Source organism: Acinonyx jubatus, chromosome D2 (assembly GCF_027475565.1).
Source record: "Acinonyx jubatus isolate Ajub_Pintada_27869175 chromosome D2, VMU_Ajub_asm_v1.0, whole genome shotgun sequence".
In the NCBI taxonomy this organism is placed as follows: domain Eukaryota; kingdom Metazoa; phylum Chordata; class Mammalia; order Carnivora; family Felidae; genus Acinonyx; species Acinonyx jubatus.
Window position 1 is genome coordinate 48,796,033 of NC_069393.1, and position 13,761 is coordinate 48,809,793.

A 13,761-nucleotide genomic window follows, 5' to 3' on the forward strand; every position below is an offset into this window, starting at 1 on the left:
GGTCATGATCTTGTGGTTCGTTAGTTCAAGCCCCACGTTGGGCTCTGTGCTGACAGCTCAGAGCCTGGAGCCTGCCTCAGATTCTGTGTCTCCCTCTCTGCCCCTCCACTGCTCACCCTCTGTCTCTCTCTCTCTCTCTCAAAAATAAATGAACATTAAAGAAAGAAAGAAAGAAAGAAAGAAAGAAAGAAAGAAAGAAAGAAAGAAAGAAAGAAAGAAAAATGGAGGAGAAATTTTAAAAATATCCAGATAAACAAAAACTGAGAGAATTCATTGCCACCATCTCTGCCTCACAAAAAGTACTAAAAGGAGTTCTTCAGGCTGAAATAAAAGGACATTAGACAGCATCACAAATCCACATGAAGAAACGAAGAGCACTGGTAAAGGTAATACTATGTGAGTAAAAAATAGCATAAATGAATGTATTCTGTAATTCTTTGTATCTCCTACCTGATTTAAAAGACACTTTGCAAAGAAAAAAAATATAAATCTGTGTCGATGGCACACAATACGTGAAGATCTACAGGACAATAAAAGCACAAAGGAGGGGTAAAGGGATGAATAGAGCTATATAGGAATAGAGCTATATAGCATATTAAGTGTTTATATGCTATTGAAATTAAGTTGATATTAATCCAAATTTGATTTTTTTAATAGGTGAAATGTACTGTAAGTCATTGTTTACTTTCCTGGTTAAAGAAAAAAAACCTTATAGTCAATTCTCTACTCACAAGTAGAAGAGGAATAGAAAAAACTCGATTGTTTTTAATCTGGCGTTTATGTGTACCTTTCATTTCACACGTGCAGTTAACTGGGTATTACTACCCACCACCAGCAGAATAGATACAAGTAAAACCAAACAGCAGAAAGGAAAAAGTATTAACAAAAGGAAGCTCAAAAAGATGTCTTCAGGAGAGTGGCCAGGCTAGTTAGTAGGAGCAGACTGTGTGCAGTAAGGCTCTGCTGCTCTTCTCCTCCAACTCCTACAGCAGCTCATCAGTCCCATTCTCTATATCCTCCGTGTGCTGAATGTAATGGCACAACTCACAGGTAAGGAATGCATCCAGGGTGGCCTCTTTATGGTTGTCCTGGATGTCCACATTGGTTACATGCACTGGCTGGCAGGTATCTTGCTCTTTGGAATTCAGATCTTCCACCACCTGATTGTACACTCTCTCTTGACAGGTGAGAATCAGATCAAACAGTCTCTGCAGCTCTGAAACCTTTCTGGCCAGGGCTTGATTCTCTTATTTCTATCCAACAGATGTAAAATGCCATTCTGCATATAGAGTTCTTTGTCTTTCCTAAGGAGATTGTGGTACATCTGGTCATATGTGGTTTTGAAATTGTAAACTTTTGGCTTGTCAAGTGCCGGTGCTGGGAGCTTGACATGAGTTCCTGTTCCAAAGGACCAGAAACTGAATCTCCATTTGCTGAGAATGTCGTGCACCTCCATGCTCCGGTTCTGGTTGCTCGAGCACACCACTGCCACAGACAGCAGCAACGATGGCATACTAGTGACTACACTGACCACAACACACCCATTCAGGGACTCCCACCCAGCCATGGCACTTCTGTGCAAGCCAATCCAAACCTGATTGTTAAAAACTAAGATGTTAATTGTAAATCCCAGGGCAACCATCAAGAAAATAACTAAACATAGCAAAAGAAATGACAAGGGAATTTAAATGGTACACTAAAAGATATCTATTGAACAGAAAAGAAGGCAGTAATGGAGGAATAGAGGAACAAAAAAGCTGTAGACCACAAATAAGAAAACAACAGACCTAATCCTGCTCTATAAGGAATTACACTAAATGTAAATTGCTTAAACACTCTAATTAAAGGGCATAGTGGATACAATACTGGATAAAAAAAACAAAAACAAAAACGTGATAAATAGTGTCTGAAAGAGACTCACTAATAAATAGTGTCTGAAAGAGACTCACTTGAGATCCAAAGACATAAACAGAAAAAAGGATGGACAAAGATACACCATGATGAGAAAGACAGTCTCACGTGTATGGTCTTTCAACCCCCACTCAGCTACATATGAATGAGCCTTGGGTCTGGAACCTTCCTTACCAAGAGATAAAGAGACCACACAGCCTATATAAGCCATTCACCTTGTCAGAATATCTTTTATTTAATTGCTCCTCTGTTCTGATTAAGCATATACTAAATGCCCCTCTGGCACAACCTCAGCTTTCAGTATTCTGGATTCGACAGTAGTAGGGTTGGACTCCTGCTGTGGCATTAAGAGGTGTGTGCATAGGCCAACTGCCTTGCATCAGATGCTGGGGGCACCCACTAGCCTTGGGGGTCCAATCGCATATTATCAGAACTGATCTTGCTTTACCTCTTAAGTGTATAAAAGCACTGTTCCATCCAATGCTTGACTCCATTGTGTCTTCCTTGGTAACTCTGAAACCAAGATGCAGTGGCAGGAGTATTTAAATTTTTATTCCTGTACACTGGCATAATGATGATGTTTGCTCTCTCCATCATGGTCAGTGTTGGCATTGGCAACTTGCGAGAGGCATTCTGCTCAACACACTCACCAAAAGACAGCTGGGAAGGCTATATTAATATCAGGTAAAAGAGAGTTTAAGACAAAAATTGTTACTTTGAAGAAAACACATGGTTAAATCTTTAAGATTTTGGATTAGGCAATGGTTTCATAGATACGACAAAGCACGAGCAACTAAAGAAAAGATAAATTGGACATCAACAAAATCATTAAATTTTATGCCTCAAAAAACATTACCAAGAAGGTGAAAAGACAATCCAAAGAGTGGGAGAAAATATTTGTAAGTTATATATCTGACAACAGTCTATATCCAGTATATAAAGAACTCTCAGAATGATAAAAATTAAACTAATTAAGGGGCGCCTAAGTGGCTCATTCAGTTAAGTGTCCAACTCTTGATTTTGGCTCAGGTCATGATCTCACACTTTGTGAGATCGAGCCCCGTGCCCAACTCCATACTGACAGCGTGGAGCCTGCTTAGGATTCTCTCTGTCCTTCTCTTTCTGCCCCTCCCCTGTTCACGCTTTCTCTCGCTCTCAAAATAAATAAAAAATTTTTTAAACGTGTCCAAAATGGAACCAAGAAGTTCAATCTAAATAGTAATCAAATCTATTCTCAAGGCATATAGAAAAACCACTAAGTATCATGGACATTCAAAACTTAGGCTGTAGGAAGAAACTTCTTTAATGGGATAATTGGTGTGTACCGAAAACCCACAAAGACTATTCCAGCATTGGCTAACACTTCTTGAGTTGTCTTTGAAAAATCAGGCACAAGGTAAGGATGCCAGGTTTCATGAAGCAAGACTGAAAAAGGTGTAAGAAAGAACATGATGAACCTAAAGAAGAATGAATTAAGGACTAATGCAATGAATTAGAATGTCCAGCAACAGATGTGTGCAGACACGGTAATATACTGGATAGATGTGCCATTATAATTCATTGAGAAAAACATTAACAAAGAATTGGTGCTTTATGTGTTAAAAGATAAAACTAGATTCCCTCCTCGTATTATCTACAATAACAATTTCCAGATTGACTCGAGGCTTAAATATTTTTAATAGTACTAATATTAATTAAGCAAAAATTTTAAAATATCCTTATCTTAAGTTAGGGAAGAATTTTAAAATTCAAAAAGAAAACAGAAAAGTTAAAAAGACTGGCCTATGGAAAAATATAAAACTCTAATAAGGCCAGAGGCACTCTAGAGGTAAAGGTCAAGGGACAGACTTGGAGAAAACATTCACAACAAATGTAACAGACAAAGAATTATTGTCCAAAATACATAAAGTATTCTTTAAAATTAATACATAAGAGATGATTACAAATGAAATCATTCACAAAAGCAAAGAAAAGCCAATAGATATATGATGTACAAGATCATCAGCAATCTCAGAAATGCAAATAAAATGGTGAGTTTTTCTCAGAAGTTAGATTGACAATAAATCTAAAGTCTGACAATGCCAGGAACAGGCAAGTAAGTAGCGGTTAAGTACAGTCACAAATACTACAGTGCTACAGTCTAGGTGGGGGAAATATTTATGCAGAGCCATTTAAAGGGCATGTCAACCATTCAGCTGTCTTCCAGATATTCTACACCGCTGGACCAAACAAGACCATTAGAAAATTGTGTTCTCAACTCTGTTATGAACTGAATGCTTGTGTTGTCCCCCCACCAAACTTCACATGTTGAAGCCCTAATCCCCAGTGTGATTTTAGTTGGTGATGGGACCTTTTGGAGGTAAGTGGGTCATTAGTATGGAGCCCTGATGACATTAGTGCCCTTAGAAGAAACTACATGAGAGAGCTGGCCCTCTATTCTCTCTCCACCATGTGAAGATACAATGAGAAGAGGGCCATGGGCAAACTGGATGAGGGTCCTCACTAAAGAATCAACTGTGTTGGCACCTTGATCTTGGACTTCCCAGACTCCAGAATAGGAGAAATAAGTGCTTGTTGCTGAACCACCAGTCTGATAATTTCTTACAGCAGTGCCAGTGTGTTAGTGCCCTAAGAGACTCGTTTTTCTGGTTCTCCTTTGCTGTCAGAAAGACCAGAACAGGCAAACTTGCTGTTCAACTTTGATAATTCTGGGACTTTACAGGACCAGCATATATCTATATGCCGACTGCTCAACTCTTGACCTGATAGTCTACAGTTAATCTGATGTTGATTTTCATCTATTTCTGTTTTTCTATTTTAATTTCTGTTCCCTTACACACCTCACAAAATCCACTGCAAAACAAAGCAGGAATAAACAGCTTACCTGTGATTCAGTCATTTCCTGCTGCTCTTGGAAAACTGAAGAGAACTGTAAAGGTACAGCTGGGAAAGAAGGAAAGAAAATGAGGTCCTATGCAACCAGGTGAGCCGAGCAGAATTATCTGCCTAGCAAGCTTCACACAGCAGCTACATACAAAGTCCCCGTGGGCCATGCGCTTCAACCCTAAGGGCAGGGCAGAGCTGATGGAGGAGTACCCATTGTCTTTGCAGACTCTGACCCGTCACAGCTCAGAATGCGATTTTTCATTAGGTGAATATAAACATTTCCTACTAACTTCCTGCTAAAAAGAATTTACCTTCCCCTCTATAGTGACTAAAATAAATAAATAGTAACAACCAAGGACTAATCAAACAAAGAACAACACAGGAAAACATTGCCTTTATTTCTCTGCATTCCTAGGGAAAGTGTCTGGCCCTTGAGTTACAAAATCCTCATCAGCATCCCCCTGGAAAGTGCAGGGGTACTTTGTTTATTCTAACTTGGTTATGGTTTCTCAAAAGGATCTTTTCATTAGAAATTTGAGGGGCGCCTGGGTGGCTCAGTGGGTAAAGCATCCAACTTGGGCTCAGGTACATGATTTCGTCATTGGGGGGTTCAAGCCCTGCGTTGGGATCTGTGCTAAGTTCGGAGCCTGGAGCCTGCTTTGGATTCTGTCCCTCTCTCTCTCTCTGCCCTTCCCTCACTTGTGCTCTGTCTCTTTGTCTCTCTCTCTCTCTCTCAAAAATAAACATTAAAAAAAAATTGATGTGACATCATTGTTAAGGATAGACAGAAGGAGTTCCCTGGGCATGCCACTAATAAATTATGTTACTCTAGACAAGTCACTCCCTTATCTTCTAGGCCCTTTTTTTTTCACCTCTCAAATACAGACAAAATTTTAAAATCTTCAAACTCTTTATACATTAGTTATTTGATTTCTTACTATCAGAACAGAATGATGCACCCTCTAGGTTGTAGAGCAAGTGCAGTGAAGGGAGTATGGCTGATGAGGGTGAACAAGGTCAATTTGTCCTGTGGCTGGTGATTCCTTTCCCTGAACTGTGTCCTCACAAACTTCCTGTGAGGTACCCTCTGCTGTGCTGCCTACCCTTTGCTCATGTTGCCAGCTTTATTTCAATTCTTAAAGCTGATCAGTGGACAGCCTGCAATGATTTCTGGTTATGGTGACATCACCCAAGCATTGCTCATTCTGTAGAAGGACCAAGAATTACTTCTGTCCTGGCAGTCTGAGGATATAGTCTTTCCTGGGCCTCTTCTGTTTCTGTTTTGAGCCTCTGGTGAGAGGTCTCAGATCAAGGGGTGATTTTCCAGGTGAGGTTCCTGGGTGATAAGGTTTTGGGGATGATCCAGAGTTGACAGCCAAGAAAGAATTCTTGAAGACATCTTGGGTGCAAAAAGGTGATTTTATTAAAGCATGGAGATAGGACCCATTGGCAGAAAGAAATGCCCTGGGACCATAAAGAGACATTGGTTACATACTTGGGAGTTAGGGGAGGTAAAATCAAGGGGAAGTTTCCAATGAGATTTTCATATGCTAAAGAAGACAGTAGGAAGTTCCTGGAGAAACATTTTACTCTGCCAGCCTCAAGTATTTGTCAGTGGGCTGCAGGTTATAAGGAAATTCAATTTTATGTGCCATTTCCTTCTGCCTTTGTTTCCCACATCTCACCTCAAGAGCTGTTTTGCTCCAGGAGCCCCTGGGTGGCTCTGTTGGTTAAGCCTCCACGTTTGTGGGTTTGAGCCCCACATGGGGCTCACTGTTGTCAGTGTGGAGCCTGCTTTGGATTCTCTGTCTCCCTCTCTCTCTCTGCCCACCCTGTGGCGTGCTCGCTTTCTCTCTCTCAAAAATAAACATTTCTTAAAAATTTAAAAAAGTACAAGAGCTGTTTTGCTCCAAAAGAGATGGGACCTGGGCAGTGGGGACAAATTAAATTTAGTTGGAACTTTCAAACAGGGCTCCCAACCTGACTCTAATACATACTTTCCCCAAGAATCAAGAGCTTTGGCCATCAACAAACTCAAATGAAGTTCTCCAAAGACAAAAGCTAGACAGGGCAGACCGGACCCAGAAATTGTGCTACCTGACGCAGGCGCTCAGAAGAATAAGAAGAATAATCAAATATCCCAGAAACCCAAGGCCAAGACATTATGCAGTCCCCATATACCTCATAATTATTTTCCTGATACTACAGTATCAGACATTATTAGTGCTGTGAATAACAATGCTGGGTTTTAGGCAAGGCAGTTTATTAGAAGGAACATGAGACGTGCAGAAAAATGGATTGAAAACTAGATTCCCCCCGCTGCTGTGTGGTCTTGGCACTTCACCTCTGAGCCTGGTTTACTATTCTCTTAACATGGAGACAGTTAAGCTTACCTCAAATATGGCCGTGAGAGCCTTTGATGGCAAAAATCTACGTATATCTAGCATAGACATTAGCAGCGCAGAACAATCGCATGGGTCAGGTATAAAAACATTCTCATTGCGCAGAAGATAAAACTGAACGTCTTTGCCAGGATTGCTCAGTAACTAGAACCGAGCTCCGCCCGCGGCTGCCCGCGCCCCCTGCTGCAGCAGCCGCCTTTGCGCACGGACCCTGCAACCTCCCAGGACGCGCGCCCCCGCGTCCCCGCGTCCCCGCGCGAAGCCGGCCCTTTCCGCTGAGAGAGGAGCCCTGGCCCGGTCGTCCCTCCTCCAGGATGAGGCTGCCCCAGCCCGCCCTTGGGGGGTCAAGTGCCAGAGGTCCCGCCGCGGGGTCCTCCCCCAACCCCAGACCCGCCGGCTCCCGAGCACTGCGGACGCTCGTCTGCCTTCGGCCAACCCCAAACTCCCCTGTCCTGTCGCACTGGACCCTAGGGAGCGCAAAGACTCGGTGATCTGAGAAGCGCCACCCAGGAGAAGGTGTACCCTGGGGGAAAGATTTACAGACCCGGAGGCAGTGAGCACGCGCAGAGTCAGCCCAGAAAGCCAACACCAGAGTGAAAACTACATTTCCCATAAGTCTTTGCTCCCGTACTTTTGAGGGTGTTTACCAAACTCCCCCCTTGCCCCCTGCTCTTTTTGGTTTGAATCCAGCTTTACTCCGGGAGTCCCAAGACATTTTATTCAAAGAATACAATAAAAGCTTGTGCCTCAGGTGATGCCTCCCTCTCTCTCTCTCTCTCTCTGCAGCCTGTCTTGACCTTCCCACTTGGGTCCAGGGCCTTGAGTAACATACATGTCTATTTCGATTTCTTTTGTAGTCTTTTATTAAACTGCAAAGAACCACCTTTTCCCATATTACTTAAATAAAACTCGCCATAGACCCGTTTACCTGCTACAAAAGCAGACACACAACCTAAAATTCGCATTCTATGTCTCATAAACGATCAGCTGAACAATTTGTCTCCATGACTAATCAGAACAAAATACCTGTAAATTTAACTTAACTAAATTTCTATTCTCCCCCACATCATCCTGAAATTTGACTTCCTACTAAGGTTTAACAAGTATAGGAATGCCAAACAATCCCTCTCAAAACTTGGCTGACAATAAGGAAAGTTGTTTCCTGATCTTGCCACCTACTCCCTGCTCCTGACATCCAGTTCTTTCTAGCCTTGTTTACACCTCCATTAAAAGAATGAGTTTCCCTCTTTAGTTTTCATTTCTCTGCTACCAGTGGGAGTCTGCATTGTGTGAATGGAGATGTGGGTTCTTGGATTACCCAGGAAAGATTTACCTGAGGATCAGCACTCCAATGAAGACAGGAAAGTAGCAAACCCAAAGCAGTTTAAGGACAGTACACTCTCAAAAAGGGAGGAGACTGGGCAGCCCCCGAAGTGGCAACCCCAAGGGGATTAAGGGTATCTTTTTTTGTGTGTTTGCAGAGGTTATGGGTCATAGTTAGGGCAGTCTCTGACAGAAGTTGTGTCTATTCGTCTAAGGGACTCCTGCCAGTTGGGAGGCAGAGTTTTGGACCCTACAAGGTTCTTGCAGGAACTATCCTGGCCATCTTCCCCCATTTGGGTAGGGGTGGGTTGAAACCACAATGTAAATATATGATAATGAAACCATAGGTTACCCTGGGGCAGAGGTTGAGGGTGACTCTTGGTTCTTCAGTCCTGGGGTGTTAGAATCCCTAAAGCCAGGATGTTAAAAGCCACAAGTCAGGATGTTGTGCCCTCAGTCTTCTAATGTGTCATCTATTTATCCCTACCTTTGTCTCCAGCTCTAACTGCCTACTCTATGAACTCTTTCCTATTTGTAAATACACACACACACACACAAGTATATGTGTGTGTGTGTGTGTGTGTGTGTGATTTGTGTACTTACACACAAATTTGTGACTACTCTTTCAGACATTTGCAGATCTTCAGAGCTGCTTCCCTATTGCCATCATCACCCTCTTCCATTGCAGTAATCACCCTCCCTTACTGCAATAGGTTTTTTTTTCTTTTTCACTTAATACATTTTATTTTTAGAGCACTTTTAGGCTTGTAGAAAAAATGCACAGGAAGTACAGAGTTCTAATATACCTGCTTCCTCCACACCCTCATCCTTCCTACAGTTTCTTTATTATTAATGTTATGGAACCCAAGTTTGGCTGCCAGTCCCTAGAAAGGCCATTACTCAAGAGACAAGTTTTGGGGGCACCAGGGTGGCTCAGTCAGTTGAGCCCAACTCTTGATTTTGGCTCAGGTCATGATCCCAGGATCGTGGGATCGAGCCCCACATTTGGGCTCCACACCCAGCTTGGAGCCTGCTTAAGATTCTCTCTCTCTCAATCCCTCTGCCCCTCTCCCCTGCTTGTGTGCTCTCTCCCTCTAAAAGAAAAAAAGAAAGAAAGAAAGAAAAAGAGATGAGTTTTTGATTGGAAAGGAATTTGAGAATAAAAGATTCAGGAGGCCAGCAACCTCGGGAGAAGGTACTCTGAGGTTTCTGCCTGGCTCAGGGGTTTTTAAAGGGGTTTAGGGTAGTTAATCAGCAAAGGGAGTGTGGCAGCCTGCAACATTTCTTGATTATGTGCAGATTCCATGATGTCAGCTACAAAAGTTATCCTAGTACTTGGGGGTTGTGAGAGGGAGTCTGGTTCTTGTTTTATTATGTGCAGGAGTACTCTGTTCTTTCTGCAAAGGAAGGCAATGTCTATGGATACACAAAGGGAAGTCAGTAAAATCATTTGTGTGACCAAAAAAAGAAAAACATTTTACTAAAAAAATTGCCGGGCTAATCCTAAAGCTGAGTCAGCCTGACAGACTTGCTGGTTTTTTGGGCCTGGGAAAAGTTCTGGTTCTTCATTCCTCGAGGACAGTGGTCTGCAAATCTCAAAGAAAATTAGTTCTGTTGAAGATCAAGGGATTTAGGTCATCAAGTAAGGAGAGTTAACCTGAAGCAAGTTAATCCTTAAGACCTGCTGGAGTGCTGTTACACTAACATCTTGCATTTGTGTGGTATATTAGTTCCAGTTGATGAACCAATCAATATCGATACATTATTCCTAAAGTCCATAGTTTCCAGTACAGTTCATCCTTTGTATTGTACATAACATCAAGTACCTACCATTACACTATCATAAGAAGAGTTTCACTGCCCAAAAATGCCCTGTGCTCCACCTCGACCACGCCCCCTAAACCTCTGGCAAGGACTGACCTTTTAATTATTTCTATAGTTTGGCCTTCTCCAGAATGTCATATAGTTTGAATTATACCATGTGTAGCCCTTTCAGATGCTTCTTTCATGTAGCAATATGCACTTAATGTTCCTTCGGGTCTTTGTAGCTTGATAGACCATTTAACTGCTGAATAATACTCCATTGTATGGAGGTACCACAGTTTATTCATCCCTTCACCTGCTGAAAAACATCCAATTTTGCTTCCAATTTTGGCACCATAGAGGGTACCTGATCCCTGAGAGGGAATGGGTATGATCTAGCTCTGTACCTTTGCTTCTCTGAGTCTATTCTGTTCCCAGATGGTATTTGCCTGGAAATGTAAGGACCTAGATCTCACCTACAGGCCATTGAACAGTTGATGACCTTCAGGAGCTACGACTACCAAGACACCTGAAACAAACTCATGCTCGAGTGGACACTAAGGACATATACCAAATACTGGGCCCTATTATATAATAGGGCATATATATATATATATATATATATATATATATATATTCCATATACCAAATACTGGGCCCTATTATCTAATAGGCCCTATTATATATATTATATATTCCTATTTCTAGAATACCAAGTTGGTTGTCAGCCGGCACTTTCACAGACACATATTCCCTCTTACCTGCTTCTGCAGGATTACTGTGACTTGACATACAGATCTGGTTTGGTGGTCCCAGGCCAGGGCCTTCTGGAAGCTTTAGTATGTGCTGCCAGCATCACTGCACATTGCATGAGTCGCTTCAAACCTTCAACCTCCCTTAGCAGAGAATATTCCTTTGGGAGTATTCTGTAAATAGAGAGCCAGCAGGACTATGATTCTGCCAAATGCTTCAGCCAAAAGATCAAGAGTTAACTGAAGAAGGGTTTTTTCTGTACCTAGGGCAACCAACATATACTGCATTTGAATAAATGCTTATGAATCTGTCTCTCTGCCTAGATAGCAAGTCACTTGAGAAGAGGAAATATGTCATACACAGGTACCAAAAGAGCGGCATGCATATAACTAATGATTGTCCGTGGCTTGCTGACTTTTTAAAAAATAAGGAGCTAATGGCAATGAAGGCTACCTCCAACAAGCCAGCAACATGTTTGAACTGCAGGCTCCCTAAACATCTGAGGGCTTCACAGAGCTATGACAATGACATGAGTAGTGGAACTAATGCTTTTCAGCCCAATGTAGAATTCTAAACTTCAATTGCAATTAGAAAATATCTTTGGGGTGCCAGGGTGGCTCAGTCGGCTAAGTGTCTGACTCCGGATTTTGGCTTAGGTCACTATCTCATGGTTTGTAAGTTTGAGCCCCACATCAGGCTCACGCTGAGAGTGTGGAGCCTGCTTGAGATTCTCTCTCCCTCTCTCTCTCTGCCTCTCTCCTGCTTGCGTGCTCTCTCAAAATAAATAAATAAACTTTAAAAATAATAAAATAAATTACTAATAATTCTGATCCCTAGTCCTCAGTGCCAGAGATTCTGATTCCCTGGACTAGAGACTAGCTCACATGTCAGTTTTTTCTTCTCCTTTTTCTTCTCTTCTCTCTCCTCTCCTCTCCTCTCCTCTCCTCTCCTCTCCTCTCCTCTTTAAAGATTCTCAAGGAGTTTTCTAGTTTGCAGCCAGGGCTGCAAACCACTATCCAAAGCTAACCACTTTATTTAAATGATAAGGGAACTCCTAGAGTTTGACTCACCCAGTTTGTCAATCCAACACAGAAGTGACCCTGGAATTCTGATATTGGACTCATAGTTCTATGCGTAAGTTTCATTTCTTCAAGTAGAAACCCTATCCGTCCAAAGTGAATTTCCCTGTTTAGTTTTCATTGCTCTTTCCTACTTGTAAATACACACACACATACACACAGACCCATTTATAATGGCTGTTTTCTCTCTCCTTAATGCTGCTGTCCTGTGTAGTTTGTGGGTGTGCTTATGCCAAAGACACAGTGGGTAATATTCTGCATACCTAATCAGCTAAGTCAGAGCCCCACAGAACCAGGACTGCTGCCAAATTCACAGTGATCACAAGGTAAACACTTGCTCTGTTTCTCTGGCACACTGTCACTAGGTGCCAATAGGTGAAGGGGATGAAGATGTTAAATCCCTCAGTTATAAAACAAATAAATTATGCGGATATGAAGTACAGCACAGGAAATATAATCAATAATATTGTAACAACTTTGTATGATGACAGATGGTATAGACTGACTGTGGTGATCATTACATAACATAGATAAATGTTGAATCACTATGTTTTACTCCTGAAACTAATACAATATGTCAACTACTTCAATTGAAAAATAATTTTTATGTGCAATATTATTGTGCAAAAAATTCCAAAGCCATACGGCTATTAGTGCAAACAGCCCTTCCAGCCTTTATTTCAGTATTTGCTGACATTTCCATGCCTTTATTTCAGAGTTAGGTCAGAGATGGTGCCTTGCAGAAAATGTTTTCACCTGAAAATTCAGTTGGTCTGCTAGAAACATCCCATCTGATACAGAACGAGGAGAGAGCTGAGAAGTGATCCCTGTTCCAAAATTTCTTCTCCCCCACACAAGTCAGTCCCTCCAAGGGAGGGGCTGGATGCTTGCCATCCAAGAGGCTTTGCCAGTCTCCATGTATGGGCATGCCCAGGGCTTCCTGACGTGGGCCCTAAGGTGGGAAGATCTAGGCTGCCCTGGCCTGAGGATCACAGCAGAGTGCTCTGCCTTAGCGGCTTCACAGTCAGAGACGTGACATAATCCCCCAAATCATAATGGGGAAGGGTTGCAGCTGGAGGTTAGCACAGACTTCCCACTGCACAGATGGAGGGACGTATCATACGTCATGAAAATAGCACCCACAGTTACTGAATGCTCTTCAGTATGAGAAGAATGAGACACGCTTTCCATGTGTTATTCCATTTCACTTCACCACGACCCCATGAGGAAAGATCTATTACTATCCTGATTTCATAGGCATGGAGCTGTAGCTTAGAAAAGTGAACCAGGGTGCCTGGCTGGCTCAGAGAGAAGAGCATGAAACTCTTGGTATCAGGGTTGTGAATTTGAGCCCCATGTTGGGTGTAGAGATTACAATAAACAAACAAACAGACAAGCAAACAACCTTAAAAAAATGGTGGACCAACCAGCTTATGATCACACAGCAAGCCGCAAAGTTCAATATTTGAAACCAGTGTGATTCCAGGTGGCTTTTGCTACAGTGTCTTGTGAACACAAGAGCAAATGAAGGTGAAATGTCTTAATATTGCTCATTGGGCCCCAGCTGGGAAGGAGTTAAAGGAATCTCAGGAAAAAATGTCTCA

The 13,761-nt window shown here is 42.2% G+C and overlaps 1 pseudogene; it reads right to left on the minus strand.

Moving 5' to 3' along the window:
* Positions 1-449: 449 nt before the first annotated feature.
* On the minus strand, positions 450-9,601 carry LOC113600224 (RNA polymerase II subunit A C-terminal domain phosphatase SSU72-like; annotated as a pseudogene).
* Positions 9,602-13,761: the final 4,160 nt, after the last annotated feature.